Raw genomic sequence first — 13,970 nt, forward strand, 5'->3', positions numbered from 1 at the left:
TATGTGTATAATGTATATGCATATACATCATATTTGTATATATTATGTGCACATATATACTATACATATATATGTATAACTTATTATTACAGGATAAATGTCACCTAAATCCGAGCCATAATGCTACTTAGAATGCAAGCCTATGTGACCCTCTTTTTCCCCATATCCTCACCTGCCCATTCAGCTGCTTACTTGCATGTTGACTATTCTTTGGCTTCTTCAAAAATAGTTTGGGACTAGGGAGATGGCTCAGTAGGTAAAATACTTGCTTGCAAGCGTGAGGACCTGAGCTTTGATCCCCAGCACCTACATAAAGAGCCAGGCATCATGGTATATACCTGGAACACCAGTATGGGGGAAATTGAGAGAGGAAGATGCCTGGAGTTCATGTGCAAGGCAGTCTAATTGAATTAGTGAACTCCAGGGAGAGACTCTGCCTCAAAAAATAAGGCAGAGAACCATAAAAAAAAATACCAGTCATACTTGATATTGACCTCTGGCCATGCACACACGAGAGAGAGAGACAGAGAGAGAGAGAGAGAGAGAGAGAGAGAGAGAGAGAGAGAGAGAGAGAGAGAGAGAGAGAATGAGAATGAGAATGACTAGAGTTTCCTGATTGAGGTGAGCAGAGGAAGAGCCAAGCTCACCCACAATCTCTTTTAAAAGCACACCCTTGTGACCAAACTAAACACCTAAACTAGCTTTGGGTCCTTACAAAAGGAATCCAGGCCACATGTAATCTTCTTAGCATGCTTTTTCTCTCTGCTTAGCACAGTCTTTCTCAGATACCTGGCACTTGTGTATTTTCACTGGTAATATGATACCACATGAAGTATGCCGAGTCTTGCTACTTGACTTCCTGCCAATGGATATTTGCCTCATTTCTAGGTCATTCTTTGTGTCAAGTGGAGCTGATGTGAACATCCATCTGTATTGTTTGTGTTTGTGCCCAGGAGGCTTTGGTGTGTGCACTCTTGAGACATACTAATAATAGTGATGCTGCTGCTTATGATGATGATGCTGATGCTGATGATGCTGATGAAGCATGTGTATGTGCAGCTGAAGAGCTCTTATTCAGACTCTCCAGGGCCTCCTCACTGGGCCCACTGTAGGCCACCGTCAGTGCACCTTGGAATCAAAATACTGCTGCCAATTCTCCAACAGGGACACTGAGTCATGCAAAGACATTAACAGGAGGGGAGCTAGGTTTAAAAGATGAGGTCCCCTTTCCTCAGACTGCATGGGAGCGCACTTGAGATGTGCTAAAGGAGAATGGAGGAGCCAGGCAGGCCCTTCTTGGTTCTTAACATCTTCGCTGAGCAATAATGTGTGAGGCCTCATGGGCTCCGCCCATTAGCAGCAGGCTGTTCACTGTGATGTGAATTGCCATTGACAGAGGAGTCACAAAAAACCCTTCTACCTACCCAAGAGTCACCAATAGCTCCTCCACTACCCTCCAGCAAAGTATATAAACTATGTGTTTTAGAAACCACAGAAAATTATTTATTGTTCTCAAGGTCGGACCTCTGAGTCCAGGGGACATGATGGATTCTGGGGCAGATCCCCATGAGGCTGGAATGCTGTTATCTTCTTTTGTGTCTTTATATGGAAGACAGAGGACAAGAGAGATCCACAGTGTCCCTTTAACAAGGCTACTAATCTCATTTGTGAGGGTTCCAGCCTCAAGACCTAATCACTTTGCAAAGGCTCCACCTGTTAGTGCCTTCAGTGTGGCCTTTAGGATTTGGGGAAAACACGACCACTAGGCTTATTGCAACCTTCCTGCCCCAGGGTGGGGGGTGGTAAGCCCTAAAAGACAGTGGCCTTGAAGAAGATGCACTGTGGTGTGACTGCCCCTGAGCAGGAACCTGTAGCTATCTCCTTCCAAGCATAGTAATGTAAAGAGGAAGTGTGGGCTCCGCACACTGAAGAGCAGAATCACACAAGACAGGGTCCAGCTAGCTCAGGTCTCGTCAGAAGTCTCAGCCCAGGCAAGAAGGCCAGGAGATTGTGCTGCCTATGCAGATGACATGTGCCATATAAGAGTGAAGACTGGGGAGTCCCTGGCAAAAAGGAAAATTTAGCTTTAGTGTCTTCCTGGTAGTTTTGAAAGTTGAGTTAATTCATCCCCTCGCTGAGGCAGTGAGGGCCCATAGATTCCCTGTCCTTATAAGAAAAACAGAGCTAAAGTCAGGATCCTGGTCCGTGAAGCTTGTCCAAGTGATAGGAAATGACAGAGCCAACCATGCTCCCAGCGGAATGATGTGTTCCGCAAAGCAGACAAAAAAAAAAAAAAAAAAGTTTTCCACTGCTCCTCCCTCCTGCTTCCCTGAGTCAGAAGGAATATGCAAAACCTCAAAGTCTTCCTCTGTTGCTTAGGGTAATGCGACCTGAATTTTTCAAACATTGTCTGGAAACAATTTAGTAGCTTCCAGTTAAGGGAAAATGCAAATATAGAATGATTGCCCTCATTGGTTGCAAAACTTGCCTCTGTGGAGCCTCTCCCTGGCTTCTGGCAGTCCTCAGATGTCTTCTGGGCACTGGTGGCATTATGCTCAACAGAGGGAGCAGCCACGAGTCTCCAATTGGCCTCCAGCTGAGCAGAAAGGTTTTTTTTTGTTGTTGTTGTTTTGTTTTGTTTTTTTATTTGTTTTGGGTTTTTTTTTTGTAACATAGGCTTCCTTCCCCAAGTGATCTGAGATTAACTTCTCATCTCAGAGAGGAAGACAGAGATCATCCCCCACTGTGAGATGATAAAGGACCTTGAAGGAGATGGATTATTTCCAGATTAGCCTGTGTCTTTTTGCAAATGAGGATACCAACACCTATTTAAGTGAGCTATCGGTAATGGGAGACTAGTCAAGGTTACATACATCCTGTTACTGCTGTGGGACCATTGATCGCTCACTTAACTTTGCTTTAGTTCTCTATGGGATGGAGCGGATACATGTATATCACCTTAATGGTGGCGGTGTGGGGGGAGGAGGGAGCAGGATACATGAGTGTGCATTCACATGTGTGCATAAGCATGTGGAAGCCATTGATCAGCTTTGGGTGTCTATCCTCAGGAGCCATCTGCCTTGTTTCTTGAGGTGCTGAGGTAGTCTCTCACTGGAATTTAGAGTTTGTCAGTCAGGCTTAGGTGGTCGGTCAGTGAGGCTCTCCTCCCGCCTCTGCCTTCCCAATTCTAGGATTATAAACACACAACACCATGTCTAGCTTTTTATGTAGTTGGTGAGATTGAACTCAGGTCTTCATGTTTATATGGCAAGCACTCTACCAACTCAACTGTTTCCCTAGCCCTGTAGAGGAGTTGCTGGGAGAATATCCTTAAAGTATTAGCACAGTACTCGGAGCAAAGCAAGGGTTCAATTAAAGATAGCTATCATCATCATCTTCTTCATCATCATCATCTTTAGCAACAGCATCAACACCATCATCACCACCACTTTGTGCTATCAATCCCAACTTCTTAGTGGCTAAGCTGAAAGAAATCCCATCTCCTTTCTCCCACGTTAGCCTTTCCCTGTCTATATCACACAGACTGTGGAGTTCACAGCTCAGCCGCCTTCCCCCAAACCTGAGTTTTGCTGGTAGACTTTGGCCTCCCTGAACTAGTCAGTGATAAGGCATTTGCACTCTAGAGAAATTTCATGGCTGTCCTTAGCTCACTTTATTTGATCTTCCAGATGCTCTCCATTGTGTAGCAAGCCTCTGGGCTCAGCAAGGAGAGAAGGCACTGGGTTTCTTCAGGGAACAGCAACAAGCTCAGCCTGGCCAAAGACGCTGCTTACTGGGATGGGATCTTGAACTTCTCACCCTCCAAATGGATTCTGAGATGAAGCAATTCTTTTCTTTCCTGGAGAGTCCCTTGGGGAGTCCCCAGCTCATAGTGTTCATGTCCTCACAGAGACAAATGTCATGAGAAAAACCATTTCTGTGGAATGTGCCCAACCCAGCAGAGCCATTCAGAGCTCCTCTGGCTGGATCTTTTCCCAGTAGCTTCCTTTCTTCTCATTCTTTTCTCCTCTGCACCATGTTCATGAAAAATGATGTTCACACTTCTCTGCTAACAGCTCTAAAAAGTAGAACTTGTAAGAAACTCCTGGGAGCATCTTGGTTGTGGAGTTCGTTGGCTGCCTATGCCTGTCTCTTGTTCGCAGCAATATCTAGACCCCATCTCATCTTAGTCTACTATTTATGAATTGTAAAGTATCAATGAATATATTATTTTCAAAGGTTTTTAGTATTTTTTATTCATGTATATATGTGAGTCTATGTGAATGTGTAGCGTGTGTGGCATGTCCCCAGATCATGGGAGAGTTCTCTAGTTGAGGTCCGTGGTTCCTTTGGCATTGCATTTCTTCTTTTGGAGTGAGGAGACAGGGTATGTGTGAGTGTGCATGTGTGTGTGTGTGTGTGTGTGTGTGTGTGTGTGTGTGTGTGTGTGTATGCACATAGCTATGTATATATGCACGTGTGTGTGTGCAGATATACACTTGTGTATTCATATGTCTGAATGTATAGCTGAATGTATATGTGGGCAGATACTGTCCACCTTATTATTTGAGACAGGCTTTCTCACTAGGACCTGGGGCTCTCTAGTTCACCTACACTGGCTGGCCGTGAGCCTCAGAGAGCCTCCCCAACTGTCTCCGCTTCCTCAGTGCTTGAATTACAAGTGTACACCACCATATCTAGATTTTTATGTAGTGTTGGGGATCACACTTAGGTCCTCCTGCTTGCACAGCAAACACTATGTTGACTGAGCCATCTCTTGATCCCAGAATTACTTATCTTAACATGTTCTCTGGTATTAAAGATTTTATTTTTATTTTATGTATATGAGTGCTTTGCCTAAAAGTGAAACGTCTATGGAGGCCAGAGAGGGCCTGGGACCTGCTGGAACTGTAGTTACAAACAGTTGTGAGCCACCATGTGGGTACTGAGGACTGAACCTTGGTCCTCTGGAAAAGCAACAAGTATCCTTAACTAAAGTGCCATTTTTTCCCCAGTCCCTATTAATGTATTTGGATGAAATGCCCTATATGCTAACAGCTACAGTCACAGGCCTTTAAAAACACGTCTCTTCCCACACCTGAACAAGGTGCAGCGAGTAAGAGACTTTGGAGCATCAGTCCAAAATTAGATGTCTTCATCAAACATTTCCCCTCAAGGATCAGGGATCAAGTCAGAAGAGGAAGCAGAAAGATTACATGGGCCAGGGGAGGTGGACTCCAGGGAAACTGTCTTCCAGACACAACAGGACACAGGCACTGTAGCAACACCTAAGACCTGCATGGGTTCAAGTCAGATGGGGTCCCAGCACTTAGAGAGATAAGAGAAAATGAGGGTCTACTCCTAACCAAGAGACATTTGCAAATGATGCCTGCTGGCTAATGGAAAGTTAGGTTTTTTGTTTGTTTCTTATTTCTGTTGTTGTTGTCCCTGGGTATATCAAACATTCTACATGGCAGTGCTCCTGCCCAGGAGGAGCTGGCTAACACACAAAGTGAATCCCGTGTGTTTTTCTGTGGGATTTTGTTGGGGGAATTTTGTGTCATATTGGTACTTTTGTTTTGATTTTGGTTTTATTTTGAGAGTGAGAGAAAGAGAGAGCACACAGGCAAGTGGGGAGAACATGAAGTTGGGGGTAGAGAGGTAGAGAGCACATAGGCAAGGGCGGGGAGAACATGAAGTTGGGTGGGTAAGGAGGATGGGAGGAGTTGGGAGAGGGCAAACAACATGATCAAAATTTATTGTATGAAAAGCATTTTGTGTTTCAGCTTAGATATTTCCTCTCTGCCATCAGCTCCTTAGAAATCAAAATAAGAGACTTCTTAAGCATCAGTAACAAATGATGTCTTAGAAAGTGATGTGTTTGATAGTAATGAAGACTCCCTTGTACGACAGAGCCAGGGAAAGCCCCTCCTAAGATAATTAGATCTTCAGGTCTTTACCAAAGTTGACAAAAGCTTCAGAATCAAAGAAACACAATGTTTTTTCTGGTTCAGTTTCAAACTAAAAGTAAGATTATTTTTTAAAAACATCCATGTGAGGCTGGGCATGGTGGTGGTACACACCTTAAATCCTAGCACTCAGGAGGCAGAAGCAGGTGGATCTCTGCCAGTTCAAAGCTAGCCTGGTTGACATAACCAGTTCCAAAGCCAGGCAGTGCTGCCTAGCAAGACCATGTCTCAAAGCAAGAACAAATAAAGAAGCACAATTCACAAACAAAAACAACTCCTTCCAAAAAGCAACAAAACAAAACAATCAAACAATTAAAAATCAGCCATGTTATGAAAAGCAATCACAGATTGGTTGATTTCTGTAATTTCATAAACTGATAATAAATTTTTATTTCTTGCTCCTCGGGATGGCCATTCTCTAAAGAGATAAATTTTATTTCTCTAGCTAGGATCTTGCTTTGGGAAAATGTCAAGTGGAGCTGACAGAGAATGCTATTGTTCAACATTTATTGATCATGTTTATACATAGATCACTATGTATAAACATAAATACAGAGATAAATGAATGATTGGTGGTAGGTAGGTAGATATATAGATTCATGGAGGGTAAATATATATATGGTGTGTGTGTGTGTGTGTGTGTGTGTGTGTAGGTAGGTGATAGAAATACATGATAGGATAGATAGACATAGATGATAAATACAAATAGATGATAGATAGAAATACGTGATAGAAAAAGAAATGATAGCTAGAAATGGATAACAGATAAGATAGAAATAGATATAGATGATAGACAGATGATAGATAGAGATAGATAAATAAATAAAGATAGATAGATAGATAGATAGATAGATAGATAGATAGATAGATAGACAGATAGGCAGATAGATGTCCATTAATTTAATTTTTAAACACTTAATGCCTAGGAACCTTCCTAGCTCCATTTGACAAGAAACTCAGGCAGAAACTATTAAGTAAGATATTCTCAGGCACAATGTCTGCTAAGTAAGGTGATGACCAGCGTCTTTTACCTCAGAAATCTGGAGTCTGGGAGGCAGATTAACTGTGCAGGATGCAGCCACCACAGCTTCCATACACCAGTTCTGTTACTGGACCCAGCCTCAACATTGCTACCCTGATGACTTTGCTACTCACCCTTTGCCTTTTGTTCAAGAGTCTAAGGCCCTAGAAGAGGATGCATTATGTTCCTCATCTACTCCTCACTCCATCATCTCTGCCCCCTTGGTGTCTCGGAAACAGAAGGACCTGCAGGTTGCACTGGGACATAAGACAGCCCTTTAAAAGCAAAAGCAAAAAAATAAACAAACATAAACCCAAAACAATGATTTGTTTATCTTCTAGGTCATGTGTACATGCATGTGCCTGCCTGAGTCTGTGTACACCACATACATGCAGTGCCTACAGCAGTGAGAAGGGGGCGTTGGATACTCGGGAACTAGAGTCACAGATGGTTATGAGCTGTCTGAAGTGGGTACTGGGAACTGAACCCGGGTCCTCTGGAAGAGCAGTAAGTGCTTCAACTGCTGAGCCATATCTTCAGCGCCAAGGCTGTCATAGAGGCCTTCACTCAGCCCATACCTTAGGTTGTACCTTCTTACACTGACTCCAGCAGGCTTCCTCTGCTGTGTGTTCCTTGCCTTCCAAGTTCTGCTCACATCTTCCTCCCCTCGTGTCCCATCTTTGTATTTGCGTGATTATGCTCTTTTGACACATTGCCATGATTGGAGTTTCCTTTAGGAAACTACGTAAACGTGTGTGTATTCAGTTAGTGTGGTTGAACTGCAAGTCTAAGATAGGGGACTGGGAAGGCATTTGAGTTGGTAGAGTATTTGTGTAGCATGTATAAAGCCTGGGTTCAGTAGATCCTCAGCACCTCTGAAACTGGGCCTTGTGGCACATAGTGTAATCCCAGCATTTCGGAGGTAGAGGCAAGAGGATCAGAGGTTCAAGCTTATCTTTGGTTACATAGACAGCCTAGGCTACATGACACCTAGGCTCAATAAAGTAAAATAAAAAGAAGGAAAAAAAGAGGAGAGGGAAGAAAGAAAGGAAAGCAGTGAAGGGGAGGGAAAGGGAAGGAAATTTTTAAAAAATCATCAAGCTGAATCACCCACTCACTTTCAAATGGGATTAACAGCACATTCCCCTTCTTCTTTTTTTTTTTTTTTTTTTTTTTTGGTTTTTCGAGACAGGGTTTCTCTGTGTAGCTTTGTGCCTTTTCCTGGAACTCACTTGGTAGCCCAGGCTGGCCTCGAACTCACAGAGATCCGCCTGGCTCTGCCTCCCGAGTGCTGGGATTAAAGGCGTGCGCCACCACCGCCTGGCCACATTCCCCTTCTTAACTAACAGCACTAGACCAGGGGTGAGCTACCCCTTCCCTAGAAGCATGACATTGCTCCACTAGCTAGTTCTACCTTGACATGCTGGTGACACTGTACTAGCCAACCTGCAGAATATACACCAGTTTAGTTCTAGGCTATGACTTAGATTGGAAGCAACCAGACACTGCAACTGGGTAGCCTGGAAGAGCTCTAAAACCCAAGCAGTGAATTGGCATCTCTTTTCCGGCTATCTAGGGTGTCTCTGGCTATCATTCATTTGTGCATTTATTCAACCTAAATGAATAAGCATGAATGCGCCAGGCATTTCCAGGTATGGGAGCATTACTGAGAATGTGAAGCTGATCATAATAGTGGAATACTCAGCTTTTAGTTGATTGAAAGCTTTGTGTATTGCTAGTAAAGATGGGATGGAGGAAGGGGAATAAGTTCCTTACCCCCAAAGTCACAGAAGCATATGTGTGTGTATCCATGCACTCACACATGTCTATGTCATGTCATGTGTCTTGGTGTGTATGTGTGACTGAATACTAATGGTGTGTTTGCTTCTTCTGGAGTGGGCAGTGTGAAGAGCACCTTCCCAAGTGATGTTCCTCATCTCTCCTTAACTCCTTCCCTTATCTCTCTTCCTTTAATTTCAATGACCATTCTCACAGCTTCCCTTGTGCCTAGTCCCCAAACCCTTTCCCGTGGAGAGAGTGAAACATCTACCCATTTCAGCTTGTCAGCTTCCCCATGTTCCAACCTTGAGTGCCAATTGCCTTTCTCCTCCTTGGGTGGTGGTCACTCCTCATGGAGAAGGGTAGGATCCACCTTTGCATCCTCTGGGCTTTCCAGGTTGAAGCTTGTCCCTGGGCACTGATGGGAAAGACCTTCCACCCTGCCTTGTGGAGGGATTTTCCCTGGGTCACTGAAAACCCAACCAGTCTTACCATCTCTAGCATTAATTTCTCTCAGAAAGCCCCTGTTCTGACCAAGACAACAAGTACAATTGCTCCACCTCATTGTGATACTTTTCTAAGCAGAATTAATACTCGGACTTACCATGCAAAAGGAAAATATCTACCCTATCTTGCCTCTGTGGTAATTTATCATACACCTTATTGTTACAAGACAATAAGGAATATCGCATCTAAGACACATGTCTTTAGACTCTGTAGATAGAAGAGATATCTCAGCCCATCCAGCCACACTGACATCATTTAAACTACAATCCACTATTAGACTTGCTAACACGCTTAGAATATATTTGTGGCTCAGAAAACACTTTGAGCATGTTTTGAGCTAGATCCTCAATGATATGGTGACAATCAGTAAGCTTCTGGGCAGCTGGTCTAAGGAGTTTATCCCCCACTTAAATCTCAGTTATGGTGTACACCAGAGGTAACCAGATACTGCATTACCATTCAAATCACTGGGACAGATGAAGTAACTGGTGAGATTGATTTCTCTTCTGCTACCTGTTGTCTCTTGTCATTGCTCATTTGTGCATGATTGGACATAAAGAATTTTCCAGGAGATAGATGTTGACTATTTTTCTCTGGAAATGAAGTCAACCAATACTTTTTGCATTTTTAATGTTAACTCTTTAAAAGCCTAATAAAAATCAAAATAATAAATTATATCTTATATCTTTATTTTCTAATTCTAGGTTTTGTTCTAGCAAAGCCGTCTTACCAAAAGAATAATTCCAAATGAAAACATAGAGCTAAGACCAGCACAGTGTTGATCAGATCCTCAAATACAAACCAATATGTAATCTGTACTACATTGTGAATGCTAGTTATGCTAGTTCTTTTTTTGGGGGGGGGGGTTGGTTTTTCGAGACAGGGTTTCTCTGTGTAGCTTTGTGCCTTTCCTGGAACTCACTCTGTAGCCCAGGCTGGCCTCAAACCCACAGAAATCCACCTGCCTCTGCCTCCCGAGTGCTGGGATTAAAGGCGTGCACCACCACCACCCGACGGTGAATGCTAGTTTTAACTGTCAGCTTGACACAACCTAGAAACACTGGGAAGAGAGTCTCAATGAAGGATTGTCCACATTGGGTGGGCCTATGAGAATATGTGTGAAGGATTAACTTAATTAAGTCAATTGATGTGGGAAGACCCAGCCCACTGTGGGTGGCACCATTCCATAGGCAGAGGATTCTAAACTATATGAGAGAAGAGAAATCAAGCAAGGGAGCATATACACATTTATTTATCATTTATCTCTATCTTGACTGTAGATGTGATGTTTCTAGATGTTTGAAGTTCCTTCCTTGACTTTTCCTACAATGATAGACTATAACCTGGACCTGTAAGTCAAACTAAACACCTTCTCCCCTAGGCTGTGTTTTGCTTGAGTGTTTTATCACAACAACAGAAATGAAACCAGGACACCTGTTATAATCAACCTGTTTGTCTAGCAGGCAAACCTTGCTTTGGAGTAATTTCATTCTGTTTTGATCATTTTGAAATTTGGTTAATGACTTACCATAGTCGACACCAGTCCTCTTTAGGAACTGCATTGGAAATGTTCCTGTTGAAAAGAGCTGGGGAGAAGTTTCAACTGGTTAAAAGTGCTGGCTGCCACACAAGCATGAGGACCTGAGTTTGCTCCCCAGAGTCCACATTAGAAATTCTGAAAAGCAGAGCCTGGTGGATCACTGGAGTGTGTTAGCTAGCTAGCCTCAATTAATCGTTGAGCTTCAAACCGGTGAGACACCCTGTGTCAAAACAAAATGAAACAAACAAACAACAATAACGAAACCCCAAAGCAGATGGTGTCCAGAGGAACAACACCAAGGTTAACTTCTGCACGCCACAGGCACCCCTTGCCCCCTCACACACACCTGCGCCCCCACCCCACCCCACAAAAAGGATTTGATGTGTTCAAGTAAAAACAGACTGATGTAGGAGTTCAGCAAATGTATTCTGGCCCAGGCTGTTCATGCAGAGCTCAGCTCTGCCTCTTACTAGTGGGGTGACCATGCTTTGCATGCCACAGTTTTCCTCTCTGTAGAATGGGGATAAATGGAGTTTTACCTCACAGAGGTGCTCTGCGTCTCACTTCATTTTTCTTATTTTAGCATGCACTTAGGGAGTGCTCTGTGGTTTAAGATAGCAATGTGTTTAGTTTTGATTACTCAGTAAGCCACATTCTATTCTCTGTATTTATCAGTCTACAGAGAAGCTGAATATCTCAGGTTAGAATACACCATGTCTAAGACAGTTCCTGAAAGATAGCTGTTACTCAGGGTCATTAGTCATAGGTAAAAATCCTTCTATATATTCTCCTCAGAAAAGTCCTGATTACAATTATTTGTATCCCTCAGATAAGGATGTGTCCAAATAGCATCACACTGCTCGGAAGTTAGTGGATATTGGAAAATGATAGTCACATTGCAACTTACTGTTTCCCCCATGATCTGTGAAACTTTTTCAAAGCACAAGATGCTGATTAAGTCAGAACATGGATCATTAATTGTACTCTGACCTTTTCCCACCCAGACTATCCAGCAACACTGCTCCTCCACACAAGTCTTTAGTGAAAAGACCCCACTGCTCCCCCCACCCTCTTTTGTCTTTATGGATTTGCCTTGAGGATTCAAGGATTAAAGTCATGTAGCAGAATTCAACCTCCAAATAGGTAAAAAAGAAGTTTCTGAGAAATCCGCTAGGGGGCACATTATCAACAGGCCAGAGATAGCCAACAAGATGGCCGAAAAGAAAAGGACAAGTTTCTAAAAAGTTCATGGCTGCAGGTGTCAGGGATTCTTTGCTCATTCAGGGAGATTCCAGCTTGGTGTTACACAAAGAGAGATCCCAGCATTGCCAATGGCTTTGCAGCTCAGGCTAGACTTTGTATTTCTGAGTTTCAGTGGTCCCCAAACCCAGGCTTCAAAAGTTTAGAAGAGAAGCCAAGAGTGGCTAATCCATCCTGCCCTGGAAATTCATATTGTCAACCCGACTCCTGGGATTGCTTTAGAGCTATTATTATTTGTGTAGCTACCGTGTTCTCAGATGAGACGACAACCAGCTGGCAGCTAATCGCTCCTGAATAACTGGTAAAGTCCCACTCGCTCCTCTTCTCGAACTTTCCTTTTTATTTTTCTGACAGCTTTTCCTGGCAATGCTCTCTTCGGTTCTTGGGTCGACTTCAAGTGACAGAGGAGAAAGTAGAAAGCAAAGCTCTGACAGAACCCCAGTGACTTCAGGAGAATTCTGATCTGCCTTCCGCTGCCCCGAACCTATCTCTCCACTTCTGGGCAGATGAGTTTCAAGTTGTCTGCCTAGGCGCTGCTGAGGCAGGACCCTGGATAGGGGTACCCATTCCCTCCTCCGACAGTAGCAAATCTGCCTACCTCAACACTTCAAAACTGGAGGGTGGGTCCCCCTTTCCTCTCTGAATGCTATTTGAATCTCAGTGAGAGAAGTAGGGTTTCAGCAGTTCCATTCTTAGAAGGCCTTAAGAGAAGTTCAGGAGACTCTGGGAACGTCTTTGACTTCCCTTCCAATGATGATTCATGTTCTATCCAGCTCCCTACTATGTATCACACAAAAATGGTGTTGAAACTGTCAGGAATGAGGAGGAGCAGAAAAGCCTTGTGCATTTACCAAATTCCATCATCTTATTTCATTTAATTTCCCGGATGTCTTTCTGATAGAAGTGATTATCCTCGTCTTATAGATAAGAAAAATCAAGGCACAGGGTTGCTAAATGAATTAAGATACACATCAGTAAACAAAAGAATGCCAAAGTTGGGTTTGAGCTGAGAGTCTAATTTTAAAGACTATCATGTTTGAACTAAATGTTAGCTGCCTTTCCTGGAGTTTTTGCCATTTCTCCTCGGGGAGTGAGGATGGAGGAAGTGGTTTGGATGGGAGTGCTGGAAAACAGTAGTCACCACATGATGAAGTCAGCAGTCTGCAAGCCTGAGGCGGATGGCATGGAGGGGGCGGGAGAGGGGGAGCCCTAACAAGCAAACAAACTACTGGTGTTGAAGACCAGATGTCAGCACAGGCAAGGAATGGAGCCCGAGGCCAGGGCACTGGATCAGACTTCCTTCTTCCATGACCTTTTGCGTGGGCCATCATGGCACAACTCCCTACACTTCCACATGACCTGATCCTTCTTCCAATAAATGCAGCGTCTGTGAGGTCCTTTATGGGTTTGTAAATAAACTTCTTTGTCAATATAGCCGACACGGCGCAACTTTTCGCTTACTCCCATCCCTTCCTAGCAGCTTTTAGAAGCCTCCATTGACCCCATTAAGCACAGAGAGCTCAAGAGTACTGGCCTGGCTCCCAAGGTTTGGAGATGATCTCTTAATGTAAACAAATTCAACTTAGCACATTAAGGACAAGAAGCAATAAGACATGGGAAATCAGAGCCCCATCGTAACTCTACCACTTTCTACTTGGGTGGTTTGCAGACTACAATGTATTTCTCTGTGTTTCTAGCTGATTCATCCATTAAAAATTGGATAAGAATTTCTTCCTCGCTAGTTGAATGCATAAACACAGACATCCATAAGTGATCAGTAGTAAATAGTAACTTTTTAGGCCATAATTGAGCTGGGACTTTTGTCGCCACTTGGAGGGACAAAACACAGAACCTGTTCTCAAGAGGTCTGCCATAGTAAAAGAGATAGAGTGAT

The sequence above is a fragment of the Peromyscus californicus genome, unplaced genomic scaffold (assembly GCF_007827085.1).
Source record: "Peromyscus californicus insignis strain IS unplaced genomic scaffold, ASM782708v3 Scaffold_7__1_contigs__length_154581171, whole genome shotgun sequence".
Classification (NCBI taxonomy): Eukaryota; Metazoa; Chordata; class Mammalia; order Rodentia; family Cricetidae; genus Peromyscus; species Peromyscus californicus.